The sequence below is a fragment of the Saccopteryx leptura genome, chromosome 3 (assembly GCF_036850995.1).
Source record: "Saccopteryx leptura isolate mSacLep1 chromosome 3, mSacLep1_pri_phased_curated, whole genome shotgun sequence".
NCBI classification, from domain to species: Eukaryota; Metazoa; Chordata; class Mammalia; order Chiroptera; family Emballonuridae; genus Saccopteryx; species Saccopteryx leptura.
In genome coordinates, this window is record NC_089505.1 from 173,514,092 (window position 1) to 173,530,500 (window position 16,409).

A 16,409-nucleotide genomic window follows, 5' to 3' on the forward strand; every position below is an offset into this window, starting at 1 on the left:
CAGCTGTGATTGGCTCCAGCCACCTGCAACCTTGAACTTGAGTGGTAGGAAATGAATGGATTGTATTACATGAGAGTGTTTTATATTTTTAATGTTTTTTTTTTTTAAAGATTTGTCTGAGAGCCAGATGCAGCCATCCAAAGAGCCACATCTGGTTCACGAGCCATAGGTTCCCAACCCCTGGAATAGACACTTCTCCAGAGAGGACATACAGATGGCCAATAGGCATATGAAAAAATGTTCAACATCACTAATCATTAGAGAAATGCTAAATAAAACAACTGTGAGATATCACCTCACACCAGTCAGAATGGCGCTCATCAACAAAACAACACAGAGTAAGTGCTGGCGAGGATGTGGAGAAAAGGGCACCCTCCTTCACTGTGGGTGGGAATGCAGACTGGTGCAGCCACTGTGGAAAACAGTATGGAGATTCCTCAAAAAATTAAAAATCGAACTGCCTTTTGACCCAGCTATCCCACTTTTAGGAATATACCCCAAGAACACCATAGCACTGTTTCAAAAGGAGAAATGTACCCCTATGTTTATGGCAGCATTGTTCACAATAGCGAAGATCTGGAAACAGCCAAAGTGTCCATCAGTGGATGAGGGGATTAAAAAGCATATACATATATACAATAGAATACTATGGGGCCATGAAAAAGAAGGAAATCTTACCTTTTGTGATCACATGGAAGAACCTGGAAACTATTATGTTAAGTGAAATAAGCCAGGCCGAAAAAGAAAAATATCATATGACTTCACTCATTTGAGGAATCCAATCAACAATGTGAACTGAGGAACAGACTTGAGAGAGAGGAGAGATCAAAGGAACCAGAGGAGCCTGACCTGTGGTGGCGCAGTGGATAAAGCGTCGACCTGGAAATGCTGAGGTTGCCGGTTTGAAACCCTGGGCTTGCCTGGTCAAGGCACATATGGGAGTTGATGCTTCCAGCTTCTCCCCCTTCTCTCTCTCTGTCTCTCTCTCCTCTCTCAAATTAATAAATAAAATAAAATTTAAAAAAAAGGGACCAGAGGAAAAGAGAACAGAGGGAAATGGGGATGATAGGAGGGGATAAACCTGAAGGGAAGGGGGGAAGGTGCTATGGGGAGGGGGGCAAGAGAGATGTTGAGGGGAATACAGATGAGGGAGGATGCATTCAGGGCAACACTAGAATCTATGTAAACATAATAAATTAAAATCAATAAAAAATAAATAAAAAAAAGAAAACTGAAACCAAGGGACCACAGAATTTGGAAGCAGAAAAAAACAAACATGAGAGCTGAGGACAATCTACTCCCAAACCCTCTCTTGCCTGAGCATCCTCAGTGACACCATTATTCCTTGCTGCAAACTCACCCTTCACCTCCACCACATGCTTACTTAACATTAGGTACCTCTGGAATATGTCATCTTAAGTCATTTTCCACAAATTTAGCTAATGATAAGAACTTCTAAACTTTGTGAGCTTAGACAAATTATTTAACCTCTCTGTGCCCCAGCTTTCCCATCTATAAAATGGGAATCATAGTCATAACTCACCTAAGTATGCTGTCAGAATTAAATAATACACTTAAAGTAGTGTCTGTACATAGTAAGTATTCAACAAATATTAGTTATTATGGTGTTAGATATCACATAGTCATAATAATAATAATACTAAAGCTCAGGCTTATACAATGCTTAGGACACAAAAGAACTTTTCCCTATTTTTTTTAAACTTACCTTAATGAGCTTCTAAAATATGGTAGGCATTGTGTCAAGTGCTTTACGTATAATTTAAAATTTTTATTTTGGTGTAATTTTAGAGTCATAGAACGTTGCTAAAAAATAGTACAGAAAGGCTCATGCAGCCTTCCCCCAGCTTCCTCCTAGGATCACATCTTCATACCTAGATACATATACTGTATTGTTTTTAAGATGAAACTTCCCAGATGAAGTAATGGAATCTGACCAGCCAAGAGGCTTGCTTAAGGATGAACAACTCAAGGTCTCCAATTTAAGAAATTTTGGGGGGTGAGGAGTATCAGGCACAAAGAAGGGACAATCAGAAAATAAAAAATGCTCTTTTGCAAGAGGACAGCACACCCTCACTTACAAAATTCCTCATTTAAAAAAATTTTTTTTTTAGATATGGCTACCTATTTTATCACCTTTAATCTCTGAAAAAGCCTTATGAGATAGCAGAGTAGGTCATACATTGTTCCAGCCTCACACAGCAAGAAAGTGATGTTTAAACAATTTGTTTAAGGTCACACTCAGAGTTGCCTCAACAACAACAACAAAATGTCCCAAACCAAAAATGGTTACAAAAAAACAAGAACCGCATCTATCTTTTCATTCTGTACCCTCAATGCCCGCTGGGAAATGAACCAACAGTGAGTGAATTGTACTCTTTCGAAGAAGAACGGTTTGTTTGTAGGGAGAGCTAAATGTATGGAAGACTACCTATTTCCTTATGCACTCCTCTGAAACGATGGAAACTTTGTAAGAAGACAGTAGACGTGCGAACTCACACTTTCAGCCCGGAAGGCATAGCGCAGGGACCACAGGAAAGCCAGAAAACACTGCCAACTTTTTAGCTGCCCAGACACTGCTCTGAAGAAGCCTTTCTGCAGGGGAAAGATGTAAGAAAGGAGCTGGCTCCCTCCCTAAACTCCCATGGACCAAACTGGATTTACTGTTTGAGTGCAGGAAACTTTACCAAGATTATGGAAACAGAAAAGAATTCGAGATTAACACATACTGTACATTTCGGTACAGGTGGCAGGACAACTAGAAATCTAGTTAAGCTACAGAAAATCTCCCTAAATCTGGGAGGATTTGTGCCTTGGTGCGCTTTGGTGTAACCCATCATCAGAGGCACACTGCTCCAGTCTCAGTGCATCCAGACTCCCCAGGTGCAGGGAGATGATGTAAAGGGGAAGAATAAAGAAGCAATCTTTCCTGATCCACCTTTTGTGTGGAGCAAACAATTAGGTGGCACCCATGCCTACAAGGGAAACCAAATGAGTCCCTGAATGCTGCCTCTCATCAGTGCTTTTTTCACAAGCTTCGCATTAAAAAAAAAAGTAACAAGAACATTTGCACAAAATTTAAAAAAGCAACTAAGAGAAAAGGAATAAAAAATGCTCAGAAGTAAAGTCTACCCTTGTCCATGGCTGTATTGGCAAAAATAAAATAAATAAAAATAATGTTTTAATAATAATATTTTTCACTAAGAATTCAGCAAGGTCTGCCTACCTGTAAAACCCCATCTGCTTCAACTACGTCAAGTCAAGGACTTTATTTTCTCTGTGATTTGACCAATAGCACCTATGACAGTAAAGTGGCAGAGAATAAACATTTCAGGTTTGGGGGGGTCACATGATCTATATCTTTACTCAGCTGTGCAGCAGGCATCCCAAAGCAGCCTTGGATAATAAGCAAATAAATGGGAGAGGCTGTGTTTCAATGACATTTTATTTATACTGAAATTTGAATTTCATATAATTTTCATACGTCAGGAAATATCCTAATTTCTTCCAACATTTAAAAGTGTAATGGCGCGCCTGACCAGGCAGTGGTGCAGTGGATAGAGAGTCAGACTGGGATGTGGAGGACCCAGGTTTGAGACCCAGAGGTCGCCAACTTGAGCTCAGGCTCATCTGGTTTGAGCAAAGCTCACCAGCTTGGACCCAAGGTCGCTGGCTTGAGCAAGAGGTTACTTGGTCTGCTGAAGGCCCACGGTCAAGGCACATATGAGAGAGCAATCAATGAACAACTAAGGTGTCGCAATGAAAAACTGATGATTGATGCTTCTCATCTCTCTCTGTTCCTGTCTGTCTGTCTCTATCCCTCTCTCTGACTCTCTGTCTCTGTAAATAAATAAATAAATAAATAAATAAATAAATAAATAAAAGTGTAATGGCGCGGGTAGGAAGGATTTAAAAGAAAGGCATAAAAACCATTGTGGGATCTGGCCCAAAGACTGGAGCTTACCGACAAGGTCTAAAGCTACTCTGCCCCTTAAATCTCTTCTGGAGAAATCCTATCAGGCTAAGAAGATGAGGAGTGTGTATATGTGGGGGTGGGTGTTCTGTTTCCCAACTTGTTGAGGCCAGGTCCTTTCTTGAAGATATCTAACCTCCTTCACCACTGTCAGGACCAATGATAGAGATGCTCCCTGCTAGTGTCACTTGAAATCTTCTGATAGGATTTTGCTTCCACTCAGTGATTACTGGTCCCAAGCAGGGATAAACATAATGGAACACACAACTAAGGGGAGCTTATAATTCAGCTTTAAAGTCCAGACGTTGTAATAGCTTTCCAATCCCCAGAGCTCTCAACAGGTTGTTCCTTGCTCTACAGTGGGTACTGCAGGTTACATTTTATAGAAGGCGAGGATGTTTGTGTAAAAACGGGCTCCAGAGAAGCTAGGTCAGCTGAGGGAAGTCCTTTCACCTGAAGAAGAGAATTGAGGAAAGGAAACCCCAGCCCACTTTATCAGGGATTTTGTGAAGTGGAATGAAAGACTGCTTTAGGGTACTCTGGGAATAGATTTTTATCTCTTTGGCCAGTCTCTCACAGGAGAGGCCAGAAAACATACCTTGAATGTCAGAGAATGGAGTTTCCTCCAGGGTGAACTTTGGCAAATCTTCTGAAATTCCAACCAAGCCCTAGAGATTCAGCACTATGCCTTAAAGCAGAAATATTTCTAACTTTGTGGAGTCTGGACTAGTAGCAATCTTCCCCATACTTCCCAAGGTCAAACCTAGGAAAGAAGAGAGGGTTTTGCCTTGTCTGGGTTGGACCACCAATGAGAGGGAGGCCCTGTCTGTGCAGGGAACAGGTGAAAGGGGCTTCCGAGAGACTGCCTAAGTACCTTGCACCTTGGTGAAGAGGGGCAAATATGCTAATAAAAAAGAGCCTCCTCCCAACTGATGAGGGCACAAACTTACTGGGAGTTGCTTCCAGAGTAACAAACCCAAATTCCTCCGCCTTAGGGTGGAACTCTAGGCCACATTCCCTCTCTATCTGCAGGCTAGGACACTTCTCCCTCTGCTCTAGCCAGAGGATGAGAGCAAGGAGAAGGAAGGTCAAGGTAGGCCCTGCAGTGTTTAGTGAACTGAAGTCTAGGGTCAAGTCTTGCAGTGAAGCAGTTATGTCCAAGCTTTGGTGCTGCTCTGGCCAGGCCCTTCTCTGCAGTTTTGCCAGAAGTTAGAGGATTTTGTTTGGTTGGTTAAATGGTTGTTGTCTAATCGTTGCAGTTGTAGAAAATGTTTAGAGCCTCAAAAGCGAGCCAAACTGGAGATAGAGCAAAAAAGGACAAAAAGAAACAAAAAAACCTCATGGACATGAACAACAGTGTGGAGATTGCCCAGGGAGCAGAAGGGGGGAGGGATATAAGAAAGAATAAATGGTGATGGAGGAAGACTTGACTTGGGTGGTGAGCACACAGTATAGTGTACAGAGACGTGTTATAGAACTGGGCACCTGAAACTTGTTTAATTATGTTAACCAGTGTTACCTCAATAAAATAAAATAAAACAAAAAAAAGCAAGCCAAATCTTGCAGTCCTTTTTCCTCGCAAAAGCTGGGCAGGCACTCAGGGGCAGGAGTTCACTGTTCTGGTGGGACCTAATTAAATAGCAGAGAACAGGCAGAGGCCCAGAGGGAAATGGGTCCCCAGTTCTCCCTTGAGGACTGAAGAAACTAAATTCAGGACCAGACAAAAAATTTAGCTTAGTAAGGGTTCCTAAAGTGTTGGCAGGAGCAAAGATGAGACCCTGTGAGACAATAAATAAATATTATGCTTTTTATTTTGCAGAATATGAAACTGAGACCTAGAGTTCAAGGAGCAGGATTTTTTTTTCTTTTTTAAGTGAGAGGAGGGGAAAGAGTGAGATAGACTTCTGCATGCACCCCAATTGGGATCCACATGACAACCGCCATCTGGAGCCGATGCTCTGTCCATCTGGGGCCATGTTTGCAACTGAGCTATTTTTAGCACCTGAGGCGAAGGGTCCAAGGAGCCATCCTCAGCGTCTGGGGCTGATGTGCTTGACACCACTCAAGCCATGGATGTAGGAAAAGAGAGAGAGAGAGAGAGAGAGAAGAGGAGCAGATGGGTGCTTCTCCTGTGTGCCCTGACTGGGAATCAAGCCCAGGACATCCACATGCCAGGCTGACACTCTACCACTGAGCCAACCAGCCAGGGCCGAGTGAGCAGTAATATTTTAAAGGGAATCCTTTTTTTCTGAGCAGTGGTTTTCAACAGTGGACTTAAAATATTCAGTAAACCATGTTGTAAACAGATGTGATGTCATCCAGGATTTGTTGTTCCATTTATAGAGCACAAGCAGTGTAGATTTAGCATAATTCTTAAGGGCCCTAAGACTGTCAGAACAGAAATGAGCATAGGCTTCAATTTAGTTACTGGCTGCATTAGCCTCTAACCGGAGAGTCAGCCTGTCCTTTGAAGATTTGAAGCCAGGCATTGACTTTTCTCTAGTTATAAAAGTCCCAGATGGCACCTTCTTTCAACAAGAGACTATTTTGTCTACATTAAAAATCTGTTATTTAGTGCAGCTACCTTCATAATTATCTAAGCTAGATCTTCTGGAGATCTTGCTGTTGCTTCTGTATTGGCCTCACCTTGCACTTTTATGTTATAAGGGATGGCTTCTTTCTTTAAACCTCATGAACCATTCTTTTGTTCTAAAGATTCCTCAATTCTCTCAGGCTTCATAGAATTGAAAAGAGTTAGGGCCAAGCTCTGGATTAATTAGGCTTCTGCTTAAGGGAATGTTGTGCCTAGTTTAATCTCTTAGTCAGACCATTAAAACTTTCTCTAAATCAGCAGTAAGGCTTCTTCACATCATAACCATTCATGGGTTTGCTGCCATAGCACCTTTAATTTCCTTCAAGGACTTTTCCTTTGCATTCACAAATTGGCCAATAGTTTGGTACAAGAGGCCTAGCTTTCAGCCTTTATTTCTCAGCTTTAACTATGCCTTCCTCATGAAGCTTACTTATTTCTAGCTTTTGATTTAAAGTGAGACATATGTGACTTTTATTTTCACTTAAACACTTAAAAGTCATTGTAGGGTTATTCATTGGCCTAATTTTGAGATTCTCAATTTTAATATTGTGGCCAAGGAGAGGGGGAGAGAGACAGAGGGATGACTGGTCAATTAAATGTTACTAGAACAATTAGTAACATCAAAAATCAGTAATCACAGATCATAATAACAAACCAAAAAAACAACAAGAGAAAAAAAGTTTGAAATATTGTGAAAATTACCAAAATGTGATATAGAGAGATGGAACAAGCAAATACTGTTGAAAAAAAAAGGAAATAATAAACTTGCTTAATGCAAGGTGGCCACAAATCTTCAATTTGTAAAAACAAAACAAAACAAAACAAAAACAAAAAAACAAAAAACCACAATATCTGTGAAGTACAATGAAGCTTGTATAGTGTTTGGTACCTGATGTGAATGTATTTATTGGATAATTTATTGCTTTGTTTTTCTTTATTCAATAAACAGAAAATTAGAGGTGGTTTCCTTTTATCTGGCAGGGGTAACTATCTAGACCTTTGCAACTCTGCCTGGAGGAAATGCTAACTCTCCAAGTGGGCACCATAGGTATTATCAGCTGGTAACTATCATTTTACCATTCCAAAGATCATCATGTTATTACCCTCCATTAGTGACAATAATTAGTAGTCATAATAATAATGAAAAACAAGAAGCAGCTATCCAAACACATCTTTATGAGGTATATACATAAGGCATATACATAAAAGAAAGAAAAAAGAAAAATGCATTTTCAGAAACATCCAAAACTGCTACCTACTGAAGATTCCGTAAGTCACATAATCTGAGGCATAACAAAATATTTGTCCTACAAAGGGACAAATTCCAACAACCTGCACTCCCTATAATGAAGAAGGATGCACAGTACCAACATATAGTACGTGTGTTTGTCCTGCTCCAAGGATGAACCTACATACAATCTGACATCTTTGAGAAAGAGACAGTTCTCTGACTTAGTACCTCATGGTATCATGGTAGTTTCATCACCCTGTATCAATATATATGTGGTTCTTTATGTGCCTAGAAAAGCTGGGAATGCTTTAGGGAGCCTATGGCAAGCTCTCACAGGAGAATGATTGTGGAAGTTACTGAAGTTTTAGTAAATATGTAACACTGTTGCTTAAGATGCAGTGCCTGTCTTAATGATAAAATTTGGTAGATTCTAAACATCAAACTCAGGAGTATCTGCTGAGCATGGGACCTTGACTTGTGTGCTATCAAATCTACCTAATCTGAATGTTAGATTGGCTCAGAAGTAACCCTTCATCAAGTTGAAATGAGAGAGAGAGAGAGAACTTGAGCACATCAATGTGGTAACATGTTAATTGGGGAAGCTAGGTGAAGAGTATATGGGAGTCTTTTGTATTATTCTTGTAACGTTTCTGTACATATAAAATTATTTCAAAATAAAAAGTTAAAAAGAAATCCCTGGCTGGTTGGCTCAGTGGATAGAGCATCGGCCCAGCGTGCAGACATCCTGAGTTTTATCCCCATTCAGGGCACATATGAGAAGTGACCATCTGCTTTTCTTTCCCTCCCTCTCCCCATTTCTCTTGCAGCCAGTAGCTTGATTTGTTCAACCATCGGTCTTAGGCACTGAAGATAGTTCTGTTGATTCAAGCATTGGCCCCAGATGGCAGTTGCTGGATAGATCCCAGTCAGGGCAGATGCAGGAGTCTGTCACTTTATCTTCTCTCCTCTCACTCAGGAAAAAAAGAAAAAAAGAAAAAAAAAAAACAGATTAGGGAACAGTAAACAAGCAAGTGCAAAGGAGGAATTTCACCTGGGGCAAATACTAAAATTGACACTGCATATTTAGGAAGGTATTTACTGGATAGTTAGCAGGGAGGGAATGCAAACTGTAGGAAGTCCTGAAGTGAGCTGGAACCTTCAAAAAGGATGAAAATGGCCCTGGGTGGATAGCTCAGCAGGTTAGAGAATCACCCCCATACACATAGATTGCTGGTTCGATCTTTGGTCAGGGCATGTACAGGAACAGATTGATGTTCCCTCTCCCTTCCTCTTTCGCCAAAATCAATTTTAAAAAAGGGTGAAAATGCTCACATGTTGATAGTACCCCCATCTGGTGGCAGAAGCTCACATAAACCTTCTTTGGCAGAAAATCAGAATTCCCACAGATTAGGATCAACCAAATATGAATTTACAATAAGAGCAATTGACTCATAGAGATGAAAGTCATAATTAATATGAGTAATGCTGAAATAGTCAATAGATTTTTGACTTCTAAAAACATCATATACTGGAATTGATCAGATATATAGAATAAAACAATATGTATAACATTTTTACAAAAATAAAAGATGGATTGTAAAGCTAAGCAAGCTATAAAAGACTATCTAAAATGCCAAGGCATATTTGAAAAAAAGAAATAGAACCTTAGGAAACAAAAAGTATTGTTCACATTTGAAAGTTAAAATGGGGAAGTTAAACAAAGTTCAGGAAAAAGGAAAAGAGAGTTAATGACCTAGAAGGTGGAGTGAATCACTTTATGAAGGATATAACTCAGAGAGACAAGGTGATAAAATATATGATAAACAGGTTAAGAATAAGAAATGTGATGTATATTTAACTATAGTTCCAGAAACAGAAAACAAAAAATAGAGGAGAAGCAATATTTCAAGAGATAATAGCTGTGAATTGTGCAGAACATCTCAAAGGCAGGAACCCACAGGCTCAAGGAGGATAACCAAGTACACCAAGTAGGGTAAACCGAAAAAAACCCCACAGCCATACATGTTTTCCTGAGAACACCAAAGGCAAAGAAAACATGGTACAAGCAGCCAGAGAGAGAAGGCAGACCCTCCCTAGAGGAATGACAATTATTCAGACGGCTGATAACAAAAACCAGAGATATGGGAGAACATCTTTAAAGGGCTGAGAGAAACAAATGTCAACTTAGATTTCTGTGTCTTGAAAACATACTATTTTTCCAAGTACAAAGGAAAAATGAAGCATCTCTATGTAAATAAAAACTGAGGGAATGTATGGCCAAAAGAGCATCACTAAAAGAAAGTCTATGTGATTTATTTTTCTTTTTTATTTCATTAAAAAAGGAAAATGTTTTTAAAGAAATGTGAGAAAGGATGATGAGCAAAGAAAGTGATTAATATTTAGGTAAATCAAAACAAATATTGTCCTTATAAAATAATAAAATTACCGCTTATGGACAAGGACATTACTTCTTTCCAAAATCTGCACTAGAAGCCGCTAGGGCTGATCCTATTATGCCCCAAGAAGTATGAGATTTCCTCAGCACCCTGAATCACCTAGACATGCTGTACTTTCTCTTATCTAATCTGAGCCCTCCCCCCCTTTCTTCTTAGAACTCAACATTTCCTCCACCATTCCTAATTACGGTATATTCCTTGCTTTCAGTGAGTAACCTGAAGAATCCCAATTTTTTTCTCTTCATATCCCATTCTAATGCATCAGCAAGTTATAGCCATTTTTCCCTCAAGAATTGTACCCAAATTCTGCTAGACATAGACTGCCACCGCTCCACCCTGACCCAAACTACTGCCACCTCACAACAGCCTCCTGACTGATTCCTTCCGCGAGCCCTCACTTCCAACTGTCCAGTCTCAACACAGACCTCCTGAGCCAGATTCATTCCTCTAGTCAGGCCCTATCTCTCCCTACTGTCAAGCTCATATCAGAGTGAGGGCCACAGTGCTGACACACCTGTGCTCCCCCACGGCCCTTAGACCTCGTCCCTTCCATGTGCTCACCTCGCCACGCCACATCCAGCAGTCTGAGCATGCTATTGTTTCAAGGCCTTGGCGATTTTCAGGCCCTCTGCTTGAAACACCCTTCTCCCAGACAGCAACATGAACTTTCCCTCTTGCTCCGTGCAGGGATCTCTGCTCAAACTGTCCCCTTTATCAATAAGGCTTTCCCTGACCAGCCTGCATGAAATAAAAACATACTCCCACACTCCCATTCTCAGCACTCACTAGCCCCTTTTTTCTGCCTTTTTGTTTTCTCCATAACCAGCACCAAGAGAGTAAACAAGTCCAGAAGCCCAGGACCCCCAGATCCCCCAGAAACCAATGTCCTCACTCTTGAGCACAAATACAGTCCTCCAGGCTGTGCCCTGTGGGGGCCTGTCCATGGTACCAATCACCATACACACTCACAGGACACTTACATATTTGCAGATCCACACTCCCTTATCCTAATCCTTGGGACCAAATGTATTTTGTAATCTTGAATTTTTTGAAAATTTAGAAAGGAATAGGGAGCATGTACCATATGTTACATGGTCCGGGGGCAGTGTCCTACAATCACATTCATTAATATTTCTGCTGTCAAATGTATCAGTATGCTGGCTGATTGGGATGGGAAAACACTCAAACGCTTCACATTCATTCAGGTCAGGTTTTTCTACCAAATCAGTTTATATCAAACCCACCAAAAAAATCTTCTTTGTTTTTGTTTTCAGAGCTTTTTTCAAATTCATCACCGGAGATAAAGGACTGTGGGGCTGCGTTTATCTCCTTGAACTGCCCTCACCCCCATCAGAATGTGCATTCCATGAGACCAGCGTCTCTGGCGTGTTCACTGAATATCTGTGCCCAGAAATGCCTGGCACATAGAAGGGTTCAATAAACATGTGTTGTCTAAATGAAGTCACATGTTGTTTATCTACTAACCCCATCCCCAGTGTAACTGTGGACGGTCAGTTAAGTTACCCCCCTCGTCCAGATCCAGGAGTCAATCAGACACTTTCCTGTGCAGTGACACAGGCTATGTACAGCTGCCACTCCGTCATCCCAGTGATGGGGCCCAGAGGAGACTTGCTGACAGTTGCAACCCCTCCCCTGCAAGACCAAATTATTCAGAGTTTCCTTAGATTCTGTGAGCTACTGCATACCTTCCTAAAAAAATTGTTTATTTGTCTAAGTTAGCAGGAATTGGTCTATCTTGTTTACCACCAAGAAGCCCTCAGAGGATCTAGTATTGTTGAGAAGTCTGTTGCCCATCTGATTATCCTTCCTTAGTAGATATTATCAACAAAGTTTCAGAGTTTAACTGGAATGTCCATATGTAGACTTTTCAACAAAAAAAATCCTGCTTGGCTCTAGGTGGACCTTTCCCATCTGACACTTATAAATACCAATAAATTAATTTTTTAAAGGAAACAACAAAATGAGAAAGGATGAAAACTAAAAAGACAATTTTTTTTTAACCTCTGGAAAGATTTTTTCTATTCTTTGAATTTATCATCTGTCTTCTATTTTAAAGCTCTGGTTGCCATTGTTTGGAAGATTGATTTTTTTTTTCAGTTTCCTTTCTACCTTGTTAATACTGTATAAGGGAAAGAAAATACATTTTTCATATTTATTGCATAACCAGCCACTTTATTGAATTCTCTTTCTGGGTCTCCATACCACAGCCTGAATATGGCTCTAGCCACGCCACACTTCTCCTTAAAACCCTCGGATGGCTTCCCAGTGCTCGCAGAACAGTGTTCAAAAACCCTCCTCCTGTCTGACTGCCCCATCACTGCAGTCCTCATCCCCATGCTTTCTTACTCAAGAAACTTGAGTCCCACTGAGCTACTCCCTGTCCCTTTTCACCTTGGTAACCTGCCTAGGTTCTGTCTCCTGCCTGGAATGCCTTCTTCTTATCCATTTGGCCAGCTCAGCCTCCAGATGAAGCCCAATGGTCTTCAATGACTCCATCGATCTTGAGATATTCCCTTGTTATAGCTATAGTTATTTATATAATTATTTGTTTAATAACTATCTTCCCTTTTGGAATACATTTTTTGTTTGTATTTTGTTTTGTTTTTAATTTATTGATTTCTAGAAAGAGGAGAGGAGAGGAGAGAGAGAGAAGCATAGTAGTTGCTTTCTGTATGTGCTTTGATCAGGCAAGCCCAGGGTTTCAAACTTTCGAACTGGCAACCTCAGTGTTCCAGGTCAACACTTTATCCACTGCACCACCACAGGTCAGGCACAGTTTTTCTGTTTGTTTGTTTGTTTGTTTTTAATTTAAATTATACTAATTTATTTGTGAATAGACAAAACATTTACACAGCTCAGAGTTCAAAAGTACAATAGATTCTGCATAGAGGTCTTCCTCTCACTACTCTAAGGTTTCCATGTAACCAGCTTCTTTTGTTTCTATAAGGAATATGTCATGCATTTATAAACAAAAACACATTATTTTTTTTCCTTCCAACCACATTTTTTACGTAAATTGTTCTATATTATATATTATATATACTTGTCTGCCTGCTGTCACCATTCTCTCATTGTCTTCTGCCTTTTAAAATTTTTTACTTATTTTAGTGATGTTTCACAGGAATAAAAATAAATTTTCACTCAACCAAGAGAGAAGGGAACAAGTCTGTTGTACTCACCATCGTAACTCTAGCCCATAGCTCAGAGCCTAGCAATGAAATTGTGAAGATCTATTTATTAAATGACTGAATTACATCTCTCACCCATATCCCAATATCTCTCAGGTTCACAGAGCCAGCCTGGTCTTCCCTAATCTCAACCTACAAGATTCCAGGTCTTGCCAGAAAGCTCTTCTTGAGCAATGCCGACAGTCCCTCCTCTCCTGGAGGGTCCTGACCCGATGAACAAAACCACCTTCACCCTACTGCTTTAGGCAGAACCCCAGCAGTCATCCCTGAATCACCACGTTCAGAAAATCACTAACCCTGCCCATTCCTATCTTCTAAATGTCTCTCAAACTTCCCGTTGGTTTTTTTCCCAGTATTCCTACCTACTCAGACTCCCATCACCTCTGCTTGTATTTCTACAGTGGTTTCCAAAAGGGTCTCTTGTAGGTCTTATCTTTCATTTTTTATTTTTTTTAAGTGAGAGGAGGGGAGATATACAGACTCCCACATGCACCCCAACCAAGATCCACCAGGCAACCCCCATCTGGAGCCAATGCTTGAATCAACTGAGCTATCCTCACTGCCCAGGGCCGATGCTTAAATGAATCAAGCCACTGGCTGTGGGAAGAGAAGAGAGAGAGAAGGGGGAGACGGAGGAGGAGAGAAGCAGATGGTTGCTTCTCCTGTGTGCCCTGACCAGGGATCCAACCCAGGACGTATGCTCTATCTACTACTAAGCCAGGGGTCCCCAAACTACGGCCAGCGGGCCGCATGCGGCCCCCTGAGGCCATTTATCTGGCCCCCGCCACACTTCGGAAGGGGCACCTCTTTCATTGGTGGTCAGTGAGAGAAGCACAGGATGCACAAAGCGCAGTGTCGCTCACGTACAGTACTACTTCCTGTGACGCGAATGTACGCGTCACAGCTCCGGAAGCACGTCATATCACTTGTTACGGCTAGCAGTGACAAATGTGGAACCGGACATTGACCATCTCATTAGCAGGCCCATAGTTCCCATTGAAATACTGGTCAGTTTGTTGATTTAAATTACTTGTTTTTTATTTTAGATATTGTATTTGTTCCCGTTTTGGTTTTTTTACTTTAAAATAAGATATGTGCAGTGTGCATAGGAATTTGTTCATAGTTTTTTTTTATAGTCCGGTCCTCCAATGGTCTGAGGGACAGTGAACTGGACCCTGTGTAAAAAGTTTGGGGACCCCTGTACTAAGCCAACCAGCCAGGGGCCCAGGTCTTATCCTTTTCAAAGAAGTTGGTTTTATATACAAATTCCATTCTTAAAATAAAATTGAATTCATTTCTCCTCTGTTTTATTCTGCCCAGTCTATTTCACTGATAAACTTGATCAGACTACAGGTTCAACTTCTACCTCCTTCACTGCTCTTTTCTGCCTGAAAGTGCTGTGTGTGATATGCTTCCAGGTCCAGCTGTTCTCAACTCCACAGGGGGCCATAATCTCTGTTCCCAGGCCCTGATTCTGCTTTCACACAGCCCCCACCACATGCAGACTGCTTCCCTTCCTGCCCTCTCCATCGGGCCAACTCCTACTCCAGGCAGACCCTGTCCTCTCCCAGAGAACCCCACGGTACCCACACTTCTCTTCAAAGCACTGTCACCCACCGTCATCCTTTCTTGGCTTCTTCTCCTCCGCTAGAAAGTGAGTGCCATACTTACAGGGACCTTGATGTTAGTTGTGTCTTCTCATAGGTACAGGAAGTGGGTACTAAGAATCACTGAACAGAAGAGAGGAAACTACATTTGGAAGGGCAGGATGAACTGCGCTACTGCCCCTTTGGAAGGGTCTTAGCATGTAAGAGACTAACAAAGAGGATGATGGCCACACAAGTGTCAGCCTATTGCTCTAGAAATGGCAGTATTCCCCTAATGATCAGACATATCCATTCTTAGGAATTGTATACGTGGCCAGATACGGGCACATACATTCCCTGCTGGTCGAGTGAGAGGCGGGGTACTGTGGCCGACACTGCCCGAATGCTTGGCAGGCTTCCTGGCTACCAGGTGGTTAACCCCAATCATAGGAAGGTTTTGAAAAACTTTGCTGAAGTAGCAATTCCTTGGCTCTTACCACCAGCATGCAAAGGACGGAGCCGCATAACAGCTTCCACAGCGTTGTTTTCCTTTCCCAAACCTGGTAAGGAGGGAGAACTTGAAAGTCTGCTAGCAGAGCGCTGGGGGCCAGCGGGCGGGCAGGTCGGTGATCAAAGGCTCCAGGTGTCTGGCAGAGGCATGAGTGTGGAAAAGCGGAAGTGATGTGTGGGGAGGTAGGAACGGCTCAGTCCTAAATTCAGGCTAATCACAGAGAAATTCTTGGAGTTTTGCCTCTTTAAAACCAAAAGAGAGATGTAACTTTTTTGTGTTTTGTGTACTTAGTGATGCATAGTTGATAGAGCATAAGTGAGGTCCATCATGAATAAAAGTCTTGGGAAAATGTATATTCTCTGCCTCGGTTTTCTCAAACAGGGAGGAAGAACAATGCACCTGTTTCTTAAGATCAATTAAAACAATTATTTTGGTTGTACATAGGCTTTCTTTTTAGACTTGAGGGAGATGGACATGGATTGAGTCACCTGAGACTGCAGCTGAGTGGCTCACAGCACGCTGCCCCCTGGGTCCTAGTCTCCTGCTCATTCCTTACCCTTGGGAACTATCCTCTTAAGGTACAGTAACTTGTTTTAATTTAAGTCAGAGATTTAGTTAAGTTGGGAAAAGGTATTCATAAAAGGCAGTTTGAGGGGAGTTGGTGGAAGTAGGAGAGGTTAGGATGCTCAGGGGCAGTTGCTCCAAAGAGGGCTTCTGTAGAAACCCAAGAAGATCTGGGACATTGGGCTCTTGTGACAGAAAGAGTAACTGCAAAGATGCTCAGACAAAAGGGCTTGGGATGTTTGTGGGGGTGCAGGTGGTGAGTGGCTAG

General features: G+C 41.5%; 1 pseudogene; it reads right to left on the bottom strand.

The window, feature by feature from the left end:
* The window catches only part of LOC136398365 (ribosomal L1 domain-containing protein 1-like), a 38,705-nt pseudogene extending 24,304 nt beyond the window's left edge, over positions 1-14,401 (bottom strand).
* Positions 14,402-16,409: the final 2,008 nt, after the last annotated feature.